The following is a 10,634-nucleotide window of genomic DNA, read 5'->3' on the forward strand; positions in this document are numbered from 1 at the left end:
AGAACTGCTCTCATGGCCCTAAACCAACAGCACCAAACCCCCAAAAAACCCATATCTACAATGTCTTTATTAGAATGCTTTACTCCTGGCAGGTAGTAAAAGTGACCCTTACTGTCAAAGCCTCTACTTCCGAGCAGCAGGGCTATTAGATAAACACTCATCATGAGATGCTCCCAACCTGTGGGCAACCTCAGAGCCTTCTCACCTTCATTCAAGGAAATCTCCACAGGTCAGGGGGGCCGGCATCATTCAGTGAAGTGCTGTCATCTGTCTGCCACAGCCCAGAATCATCCTAGCACCATGTGCAGAGGAGCCAGGGTATCCTAGAGGAAAGAGGGAAGAAGCGAGGCTGAAGGAAGCCAGCCTCCGGCCCTCTCCCAGCATTGCTGCTGGGCCTGACACCAGTCAGGCCAAGCTCAGAGCAATTGCTACTGAAACATCTGGGTAGCGGCTTTGCTGCTTTTTTCTTTTTTTTTTTTTTCCCCTCCCTTTTTTTTTCCTCCCAAGTGTGCATTTTTTTTTGCATCTGCATGGTTTTGCCACCCATCCTCTGCAGCTGTGACAGCCCCTGAGGGTTTCCCAATTATCAGCTACTAGCACAGTCTCCAATGAAAGCAATCATCTGTTTGAAAGGAAAAAGTCAATGCAATTCACTTAAGGCATCAAGCAGCTTCCCACTGACGATGACTGCTGCTCTAGGCATCTATCAGATACGAACCAGTTGACTGAGAGGTGAAGGATTATCTTGTCACTAGTCCTCCAGGCTTAGATTTCTTYTCATTTTGTCATTGGTAAATCTGGAGTCCTTTTCCTTCAGGATACACTGTGAACAACCAAAGAATGAATGAGGTATCATCTGCAAGCCAGCCATTTCTGTGGATATGAAACCGGGTCTTCCAAGACACAAGCTGGTTTACTGTTCTCAACTCTGAAAATAAAAGCAGGGTCCATGGAAGGTTTTAGCTTCTTATTTTGTACATTTTCCATTTGTTGCTTTTGTCACCAAGGAGACTGAATTCCTACAGTCACTTTTTTAGACATTCGCCAGAACATAAATCCCAGCCTCTGTGCCAATGGCTGTCACGGCATAATTACATAAACTATATGCTGTGCTTGTGAGTTATAGCTTTGCTCACTGTGTGTGTGATCTGCCAGGCTGTTATGTCAGCACAACGGGTAAACAGTCTCCTTGGTGTTTGCACTAACTAATATTGCTAAAGATTAAGTTCCTCCTAGGACTGTGTTTAGGACTTGCCTTGAATCCAAAGTTTCCTGCAGCATGTTATTCATAACCAGATAGAAAGGTGCAAGTCCTGCATAAAATGTGCCAATATGCTGTAAAAGGAAAATGAATGGGCAACAAGGTTTTTGGTAGCTAAGCCACAACCATCATAAAATACTGCTACAGCCAGGCTGTAGAGGAGGGTTTCTGTCCTTGACGGGGGGAAGGAGAACAGCTCTCTCCACACACTAACCCTCCYTGAGTTCTTTTTCTTCCCTCTCATGACTAGTCCTAAGAGTGAGATCAGTTTTCAGAGCATTAAGCAGCAGCACCATTTGATGGTGTTAATGGGAAATCTGTGCCTGGAACCTCTAACAAAACACGCACTCCGCGAGTTTATATTGAGTCCCTGAGGACACAGACTGTCTCACTGTGTTTGCACGATGCCCATCACACTGGCTTCCATCTCCATAGCAATCCGTGGAGCAAATACCTTAGTGGGAATGCAGATGCAGAGCTCCTACTCGTCGCAGTGCTATGGTCTGTACAAGTCAGCACACAGTGCTGGACTGGGGCAGTGCAGGAGATATCTGCATTGGTCACAGGTCAAAGACAGCACGAGGGCTTTCACAGCTGTGAAATCTCAACAGAAGGTGAACCCACGTCAGGTCACTTATATAAACAGTTACCTAATGTGTCTTTCCATATCTCCATCACAGAGAATTGATATACAGAAGAGACAGCTCTGGTAACATGTTGGAGATGATGCTGTCTGGAAAAATTCAGAATTCTCCATACTGAAGGCTGCAGCAGCAAAGGTGCTGCTTCTTTGAGCTGCCTCAAACTGGCGCAAAGTGGGGTCCATCAGGAAACCAGACAGGGGAACATTCATACTGTTTAACAGGCAGATCCCTCCGCTTGCTCTTGCTGTCTTTAGGTTTGACCTGATCTTCCAAATACAGTCTAAACACATCTGGTTTTCGGACCCAATTTCTACATTAGCCCCCCACTTTCCCTTTCTGGAATTACCAATGCAAATGTTTCCTGAAGCAACAGCTGCTTTACATGATCCTATTTTCAAGTCATCTTCTTAACGGATCCTTCCTCCCCCTTTCCCAAATCTAGCTGTGTTACTGCTCCATCTGGYTCTCCTGTGCTTGGAGAAAGGCCAGTACCTCCTAGGAAAAAAATCTCTCTTCAGTTCGGGATTGTTGGGATAAGGAAAGCAGGCATCCACATTTCCAATTTTGGACAACCCCAGGAGGTTTTGAACAACTCTCAATCTGAGCTTTCTACTTCCCTGTGAAGCARGTATCCGTGATGGTGAAACTTGGATAAGACACATGGAATCACATTCTTAACTGCACGTTGTGTCTGAAATCTCTGTTTCCCCACTCAGGTTAGTCTGAGGTACAGGGGTTCTGACAAGTTTAGTGGGTGGCAGTGTATGAGAACTGCTCTGTGGAGGTTTTAACRTTCTTGCTGACTTAAGACATCCTTTTCCTTCTCCCTTTCTCCAAACAAAATGAAAATTAAAGGATGCTCCCTTCCAAAAATGCTAGTGGAAGTATGGGCACGTCCTGCAGTATTCCTTCATAATCTTCTCTTGTTCCTGCATCGTGGAGTATGTGGACATATGGTATTCACCGTGTGCCCTGGACATTACTGGTGCTGGGAGAATCAGCAAGAGTTAGCAGTTTAAGTTGCAGAGCTGTCAGACCAGATGAATACCTTGGAAAAGATCAGGAAGCCTGATGCAGTGTGAAGTCAAAGCTCTTGGGCACTTCCAATTCTTGCTGGTACATTTGAGGAAAGTCCCTTTGTTTTCAGGACAATAGTTTACTGGTCTCCAGGGATCTTGGCTTGGGGTCCTTTCTTGCATGTCTTACAGTTCAGGGAGGAGAAAAAAAAGAATTCAGGAAAGTGACTGCACTGACCATCCCCACATCAGGGGAAAGGGTGGGCTCGTGCTCTCCTGAACACAGGCTTTACCAGGGTAATAAGGCAGGCCTGAAGCCCTGGCAAGGGGGCTTTTCCTCATTTATATCAGCTGTCTCTTCTCAGAGATCAAAGAAAAGGAAACATTTACAGAAGGGAGGGAGAAAGCCATCAGAACTTGGTAGCCAGGAKTTTTAAGAGCCCTTGGGGGGCTCTGAACTCATCATGGCTTTCTTTGCACTGCTTGAAAATGAATGCCACCCCAGCTCTGGAAGCAGTTGCACAGTGGGCTCTGCATGGACCGTGGGCAAGAGCTTGGATCATCTCTCTTACATGTAGTGCTTCATCCACGGTACTTTAAGATCAGCATATCTGCAAAAGGTTCATTTTGTCATGAAAAATACAGTGATATAAGTTACTCTTTAAAAAAAACAAAGTCCCCTCCCATACACAGACACATTATGTGCACAGACAATGGTTATCACCATGGCCTCATACCCCCTAGGTCTCAGCCGCCCTGATTAGAGATGRGAAGAGCAGCTCAGGCATTCACAGAGCTCCAGGTTTTCAATCCATCAACAAACTGCCTTTTAAGTAAGTTCACCTGGCTTTGCTCTTCCAGGCTCTGAATAGACCTAGAACTAGGATGCAGAAGGAAGTTCAAAACCATTAACCTGTCAGGAAGGCTTAGCAATTTTGGGGAAAAAAAATAAAAGCCTTTTCTCAAAGGTTTCCAGTCTACCTTTATAGAGTGAGAGGGAGAAATACTGAAACAAAGTCAACAGCAGTCAAGAAGACTTGGCTTGGGAAGGAGCTGTCATATTGGGGCAGCTTCCTCACCACGAATCAGCTCTTCTCTGCAAAATTCCCTAGATCCTGTCCTTCCCTCACCTTTGGAGCATGCAAGAGTGCAAGAGAAGTCTCCACTTTCCTGTGTGAGCCACCTTGCTAAGGAATGGGATTTACCTGAATTTCCAAGAGCCAGACAACAAAACGGCTAAACTTTCTCTGAGAAATAATTCAGAGTTTTGGTTTGCTGCCTGAATTAAACTGTCGAGTAAATGCAGTCTGTCTGCAGGGAAGGTTTTAGTGGAGGGAAAGGAGAGAGGGATTTCAGATCTGCAGTGAGTCTGGTTACATGAAGCAGATGAAAACAAACTCACTGGCAAGAGAAATTAAACTCCTCATGCAACAAAACAAACGAGATACACTAACCCTTTCTAAAACATCTCAGGAAAGAGGAATGGAGTTTAGACAGCTGGAGTATAAATAGTTGGGTGAGACAAGAAAGGTAACTATTTAAAAAATCAGATTGTGCAGGAAGAAAATCCATGAGTCTGGATGCTAAAAACACATGCAGTTCTTTATAGAAGATTCAAAGCCTGCTGGAGTGAATGAATAGGCTCATATTCACTTTGACAAGTCTTGGATCATAGATTAAGTTAATAGCCCTCTGCACCACTGATAATTGTTCATGAAGAGTCAATGAAAATTAATTATACACTAGGAAGCTTTAGTTACGCTGCCTTCCTCCGAGAGAGGGAAAGGAAAAGCACCTGCCCATGCATCTCTGCAAATTCTACTTTGTCAAGCAGCACAACCAGTTTGAAGACAGACATAACATGTGAAACAACAGATCCCCATGCTCTGCAAAGCTTAACCCCTCACTTAAAGCCAAAAAAAAAGTGCCAAGTTTGCCTGCTCACTCATTAGTGTGTGAAAGTCCTGCTCTAGCACACCCCACCGCTTCCTTTCTCTTCCCATTGCCTGGTTAAGATCRTTTCCCCAAGCCAAGTGTGAAACTCAGTCAGATGGAAAAACTGGCCACCAGTTTGCACCAGAACACTCCTCGTCTATCAAGGTGGTGAGACTAAAGGAAGCACAGTACAGATGGAGGGAGATCTCAATAACACAGTGTCTACTTTAAGAAATCCTGCTCACAACACCCAGCCACATCAGTTCACATAGAAAATAGTTACTTTGATATAAAGAAATAGGAGAAGAGAAAGAAAGGCTTTGACTATAGACCTACTTTCCTCATGACCTGAGCACTTGACAGTCTTAAAAGTGTTTTCACAGCCTTTCAAGGTGTTACGTCAAAAAGTCACCCTGGGCACGGGAGGTACTACACGAGTTTGCAAGGAGGGGAGTTTAGGAGACACAAGCACTCATGGAGCTGCGTGGTCAGGAGGAGGTGGCAGGAAAGGTGCGAGACAAGGATCCTTCAACCAGCTCAATCACTTCTTTGACCATCCCCCAAGGTACATGGTCCTACTCACAGTTGAAAACTAGAGGTGGATAATGGGRATTCTTGTCGGGAGCCCAGCCACGTTATCAAATCCTGGAGCTCTGCCTCCTTTTTAACACCCAGCACGTGTGTTAAATCCATCTGAACTGAGCTCTACTCTACCCACTAACACTTTTGACCGTAGTTAACACACGTAGCACTCCACTAAAGCTCAGTCAGCACCGTCTCCATGGATAAGCACCTTCTTTACTAACCACTCTGAGCAGTTATTTCTAAGGACTTGTGACTTGGCCTATTTTATTTCCTCATTAACCTTATTACTTTATAATCTCAATAGCTGCGTGACCTGATTTTCTTACAATTTTGTCATCAGCAGCCACTGCTGATGCAGACATGCTGGAGTGCCTGCTGTGTTTACAGCAGACTCGCTCTTCTGCTGGGGACCTCAGCAGGGCACCAGCTTCRCTATCCACAGGACATAGAAGCACTCTTTTGGTTAAAACAAACAAACAAATAAAAACAAAGCTTACCACGGACCCAAGTGTCACTTAGTGGCTTTTAAGGATGGATAACACTGCTTGTGGACAGATGACTCTAGTTTGAGACTCCGGAGGTGACTCAGCTGTTTCCCCATTTCTGCCTCAGAAGCTACACAACCAATCTTTGTTTYTTTCATTAGTTTGTCCTTCTTGACTGACACCTTCTCTCAACAAGGTCCTTCATTTACCCARTCACTTTGATCTCCCTCCTTGTGATCTCCCTCAAAGGTATTTATTTACCCAGATGTTGTCTCCAACGAGAGAGAGGGACTGTCATCAATGTCTGTTCCTCTCACAAGGCACTCGCTGTGCATGGTCCCCAGCCCTCGTGGATGCTGTGGGATGAAGGGGTCTGTTTGCCTGAAGCAAACAGCAGGCCGCACACTCTGGGTTTCCTTCCCCCACATCCCACCTGGAAAGAGAGGATCATTTGTTCTCCCCCACTGGCTCTGCATATTGAACCTGGAGCAAGCTCTGCCAGAAGGTCCCCTGAGATCAGGCAACGTGTCCCAYGCACAGACTGAGCACCTCCCGCAGCAAGTGGCTCTGCCTCGCGTAAGGAGCAGCAACAGATGCTGCTCATGGCATTGCGGGGCCTAGAGCAACTTTAGAAGGCAAAAAGAATTGCACAAAAAAATGTATGTAATAGGTAGGTATATTTCTACATCTATTCTTTGTCAAGAAGGCTGTGCTTGCCTCACATTCATGRCTAGTCCCTAGACAAGCTAAGGCCACAGCCTGATTTGAACATATCAACCCTTGGCTCATAAGATCACGTACATCTCYTGAGTCACAGCCACGAGATCCTGCAGTTCACCCAAAAGCATATTCACRCAATTTAATTCTCTAAAAGCAAGTTCAGCCAACATATGATCCCTACTCTCCAGCCACACAAGTCACTTGAGGAAATTCAACCCCAAATGTTACACRTGGGAACCTGAAGGCAGCAACATTAACCAGGGCTGACCTTGCTGGTTGCCTTACGCCGCTCAGCTGTACAAAGCAGAGAATTCCTTTCCTTTGAACCATCTCTTTACATTATTTCTGCTCCCTATGAAGCATGACTCACTGATGGATTAGCCTGGATCTGTCCCACAGCAAGGCAATGTGGCAGAGAAACAAAGGCCAGCGCAGTTGTGTGGGGACAGGCCCCAGCCCATGGAGCAGGGAAGTAAATCCTTTGTCTCCACAGGACTCGGGTAATCTCATCTGGATTGCATTGAGCTTGYGGCAGGCCATGCCCAGAAAGGCTGACAAGCCGGAGCAAGCTCGGAGCTGATTAACAACAAACAACAGGGGTCTGGAGGACGTGATTTATGGGGAGGGATTCATGGAGTTCAATAAGGCTTGCTCAGCCAAGTTATGATTAAAGGAGATAAGCGTCTGGAAATACCTGTGGGATAAAGATCCGATGACCTACCATTGTGGGACTGCCCAGGGGTTAAACTGGGGTCTAGCATGGCCGAGAGCCCAGAGGTAATGAAATATGCCCTGTACCAGGCTCACTCCACTTGAGTACACGATATATTGCAGCCATGCTCAAAAAAAAATCCACAATTCAAGGAGCAAAGCAATATGGCTGAGATAGGAACAGTCAAGGAGCAAACATAGGTATGACCATCCCATAGGATGTGTGGCACCCCACTGGAGACGAACAGGGCGTCTGCTTGGTGACTGGCACGTCCGTGACGGACACAACCGGGCTCACAGGCTCCAGGGTCTCCTGTCCCTTTCTCCTCACATGGTGTCCCCCAGCCAGAGCTCAGCACTGCCCGTGCTGAGCCATTAGTGTCAGCGAGGCCGAAGAGTGAGTGTYGAAGAGCTAACGTTGCACAGGGCTCCCTCTCCCCAGCAACCAATTCAATTTGCCGAGTGATTCAGCAACGTATTGATTTAACTATCTGCAGACAAATGACCTCTCTCTGGGCCACGCTTTTTAGCGGAGGGCTGCAGTCTTCTGCATTAATATTTTACTGGATTTACTGTGTAGTCACTTCACCTCAGCAGCAGGAGGGAGGTGAGGGCAGGGACAAGGAGCAGGAGAAAAGGGCAGGGAGCAGAGCRCATCCTGGGAAGCTGAGGTTTTCTGGAAGCAGATACTGGAATAAAGGCTTTTGGTTGAAAGGGTGCCACTTTCTCCTGGCCTGCGGTTCACCTTTGCTCAGCATCATTTCAAAAAAGACCCAGCTTGGGCGGGCATCTCCAGCCTTTGCACATCTCCAAAGGGACATTTCAGCCCCAGCATGCTCCCTAAAAGTTAGCATCCTACAGAAACATCTAAACCCCTCCGTTACTTCTTCCCCCACATTTTTTTTCCCTCATTTTTGCAGCCAGTGATGTTAATACCATTAGGGCAACAGTGAGTCACTGTAACATCTCCTAACCAGGTCCTTTCCTTCAGCCAAGTGACATCCAGTTAAGGGGGACACCACTGAACCGAGATGAGCCCAAGATAGACACCTCACCTGGTTTTTGTTCAGCGGTGCAACYGTGTCACTGTGGTGGTCTCCAGCTAGACCTGCTGAGTTTGGCTCCTCTGATTCATGCTTGCTCTGAGCAGGCACTGTTCAGGCTCCTTTGATTCCCATTAATTACGGATTCCTGCAACAACAGGGACAATAACAAAGTTTAGTAGTGAATAAAGAGATGAACATATTCAGCAGGGAGAAAAAAAWCCTTTAGTTTAAAAGCTGAGCCACACTTACTCACCAGAAGGTGGTAACAAAGCAGAAACAGCTCCATAAGCTGTTCTACAACAACTCAAGAACTAGTTTCCTATGGTATGAAGTGAGCTTTGCACCCTGTACYACTTCACGTGTCACATGCAGCTGAGGTAAACTCCATCATCATGCTGGAAGGCATGTAAGCTCTCACCCCTGGCCTCATCCCAAAGCAGTCTGCAACTGCYTCCACACTGGTGCCAGTCCTACAGCATCGCTGGTCTACTCAGCCAAGGCAGAGGCTGTTTCTGAACAGCTGCATGGGATGCAAGGTGAGCACTTTCAAGGAGGCTGCTGAAGAACATGAGGTTCACTTCTGTTTTCCAAAACATTACTCATTTTTTTGCTATACAAATGCAAGGGGCAGACAAATGGTGAGAYAGGTCTAAAGCTGATATCAGTCAGTGCAGCCCCAGAGGAATCTGCACTGATTTACACCAGCTCAGAGAAGGAGTTCTCTGGAGCTATTTCATCACCATGTGGCCACCACAACAGTTAAAAATGCAATTTTGCACCACAAGGGATCATCTGTATCCCAAACCCCAACATATTGCATTGCTCTCTGCATCAAAAAACAATTGCTTTTTGCTATGAGCCTTCAGACACTATGATGAAGCTTTGTTTTGCTTCTTGGGAGTCTATAACCAGAAARATAGAGAAAAGGAATGAGCATGCTCTGCAAGGAAGTAACCATCAAGAGGCAGGGGGCAGATGTGATATATCAGCCTGAACTCCCATTTCAGTCCTGCTTGTTTCTCTGAATAATCCCACATACACCATTCTGTTGAATTAATCCTCCTAGGAGTGCATTTTTCAATATTTAAAAGGAAAACACATTTGTTTTTCAGATTGTTCCTTCCACCAGGCTTCCATCCCCATCAGGTCAAGCACCTCTCATCTCCTCTGTGCAATGGAAATGATCCCAGGCAGCCTTTCTTTTTCCACAAGCATGAATCTAYCATCAAATAGATGCAACTGAGACCTTTCAGAACACACCGAGGACTGCTTTTTCTAGCCATCTATAGAGACCAGCTACCGCCACATTTCCTGCAGACCTGGCCTTCAAGCAAAGAGCTCCAAATRTAAGACTTGGATGGATACATAAAACTGGAGCTCTATGGCTACATGAGCTAAAGGCATCTTAGGAGATCATGAGCTTGCCCCCAGTCTCTTCTTTGCATTGAACTAAATGTGGTTCCTTGCATTCAGGACAAACTTAGACTATYCAGCCCCTTCAGAACAACATGACCTAGAAGGTCCTGACCTTCTGGACCTCTGCTACTGAACACTGAAATATTGGCAGCCTCTCAAAATTGTGGACATTACTGTAGTTCTTCATCTAAAGCCATTGTGTCCTTGAGCATCGTCACAACTCATTCTGGGAATGAGGTACAAGAACAGATGCCCACTCTGGGAATGGGGAAAATCCCTTCTCCATTCTTTTTTTGATAGCAAACTTTCTTTAAAAAAAAATAACAAAGTAGAAACAAAACAGACCTCTTTCTCCTAGAAGCTACACAGACAAGTCTGAAGCTTTGCTAACTATTTTCTTCAGCCTTGACTGTGGCTAATCTTTCTCATCTGACTAACATCCCACCAAATGGAAGAAATATTTTCATCACAATGTTTGTCCTGTGTACACAACACTAGGAAGGCTTCAGTTGCACAGAGATTTCCTGGGAAAGAGTCATTCGGCATAGGAGATAACTGCACTGAAAAAGGAGCAGGAGTTTAAGAAGAGTCTTTCCAACTGAACTGGCAGAGATGGCTAAGATGCAGGAGCTACTGAATTTGCCCTTAGGCTCCAGTATGCGAGTTGCTTTTCCTGTCTTCCTCTAAATGTCATTCTTTACTGACTTCACCTTTTAATGTAGTTCCCCTTTCTCTGCATCACTGTAAGACAAAGTGGCAGATATTGTTAAGACACCAAGAAGTGGTTGTCAGATCCCCAGTCAAGCGCTTGTTAT

At 45.7% G+C, this 10,634-nt stretch overlaps 1 long non-coding RNA gene across 2 annotated transcripts; it reads right to left on the minus strand.

The window, feature by feature from the left end:
- Positions 1-227: 227 nt before the first annotated feature.
- On the minus strand, positions 228-8,542 carry LOC112942765. Of its 2 annotated transcripts, XR_003248452.1 has the most exons (3): positions 8,413-8,542; positions 719-823; positions 228-323 (listed from the first exon to the last, which is right to left on the minus strand). It is a non-coding gene; the product is annotated as an uncharacterized LOC112942765 (long non-coding RNA). The 2 variants fall into 2 exon arrangements; XR_003248451.1 differs by lacking the exon at positions 228-323 and having other exon boundaries at positions 551-823.
- Between the last annotated feature and the right edge of the window lie 2,092 nt (positions 8,543-10,634).

Source organism: Nothoprocta perdicaria, unplaced genomic scaffold, assembly GCF_003342845.1.
Source record: "Nothoprocta perdicaria isolate Ctin4 unplaced genomic scaffold, notPer1 scaffold_132, whole genome shotgun sequence".
Lineage (NCBI taxonomy): Eukaryota > Metazoa > Chordata > Aves > Tinamiformes > Tinamidae > Nothoprocta > Nothoprocta perdicaria.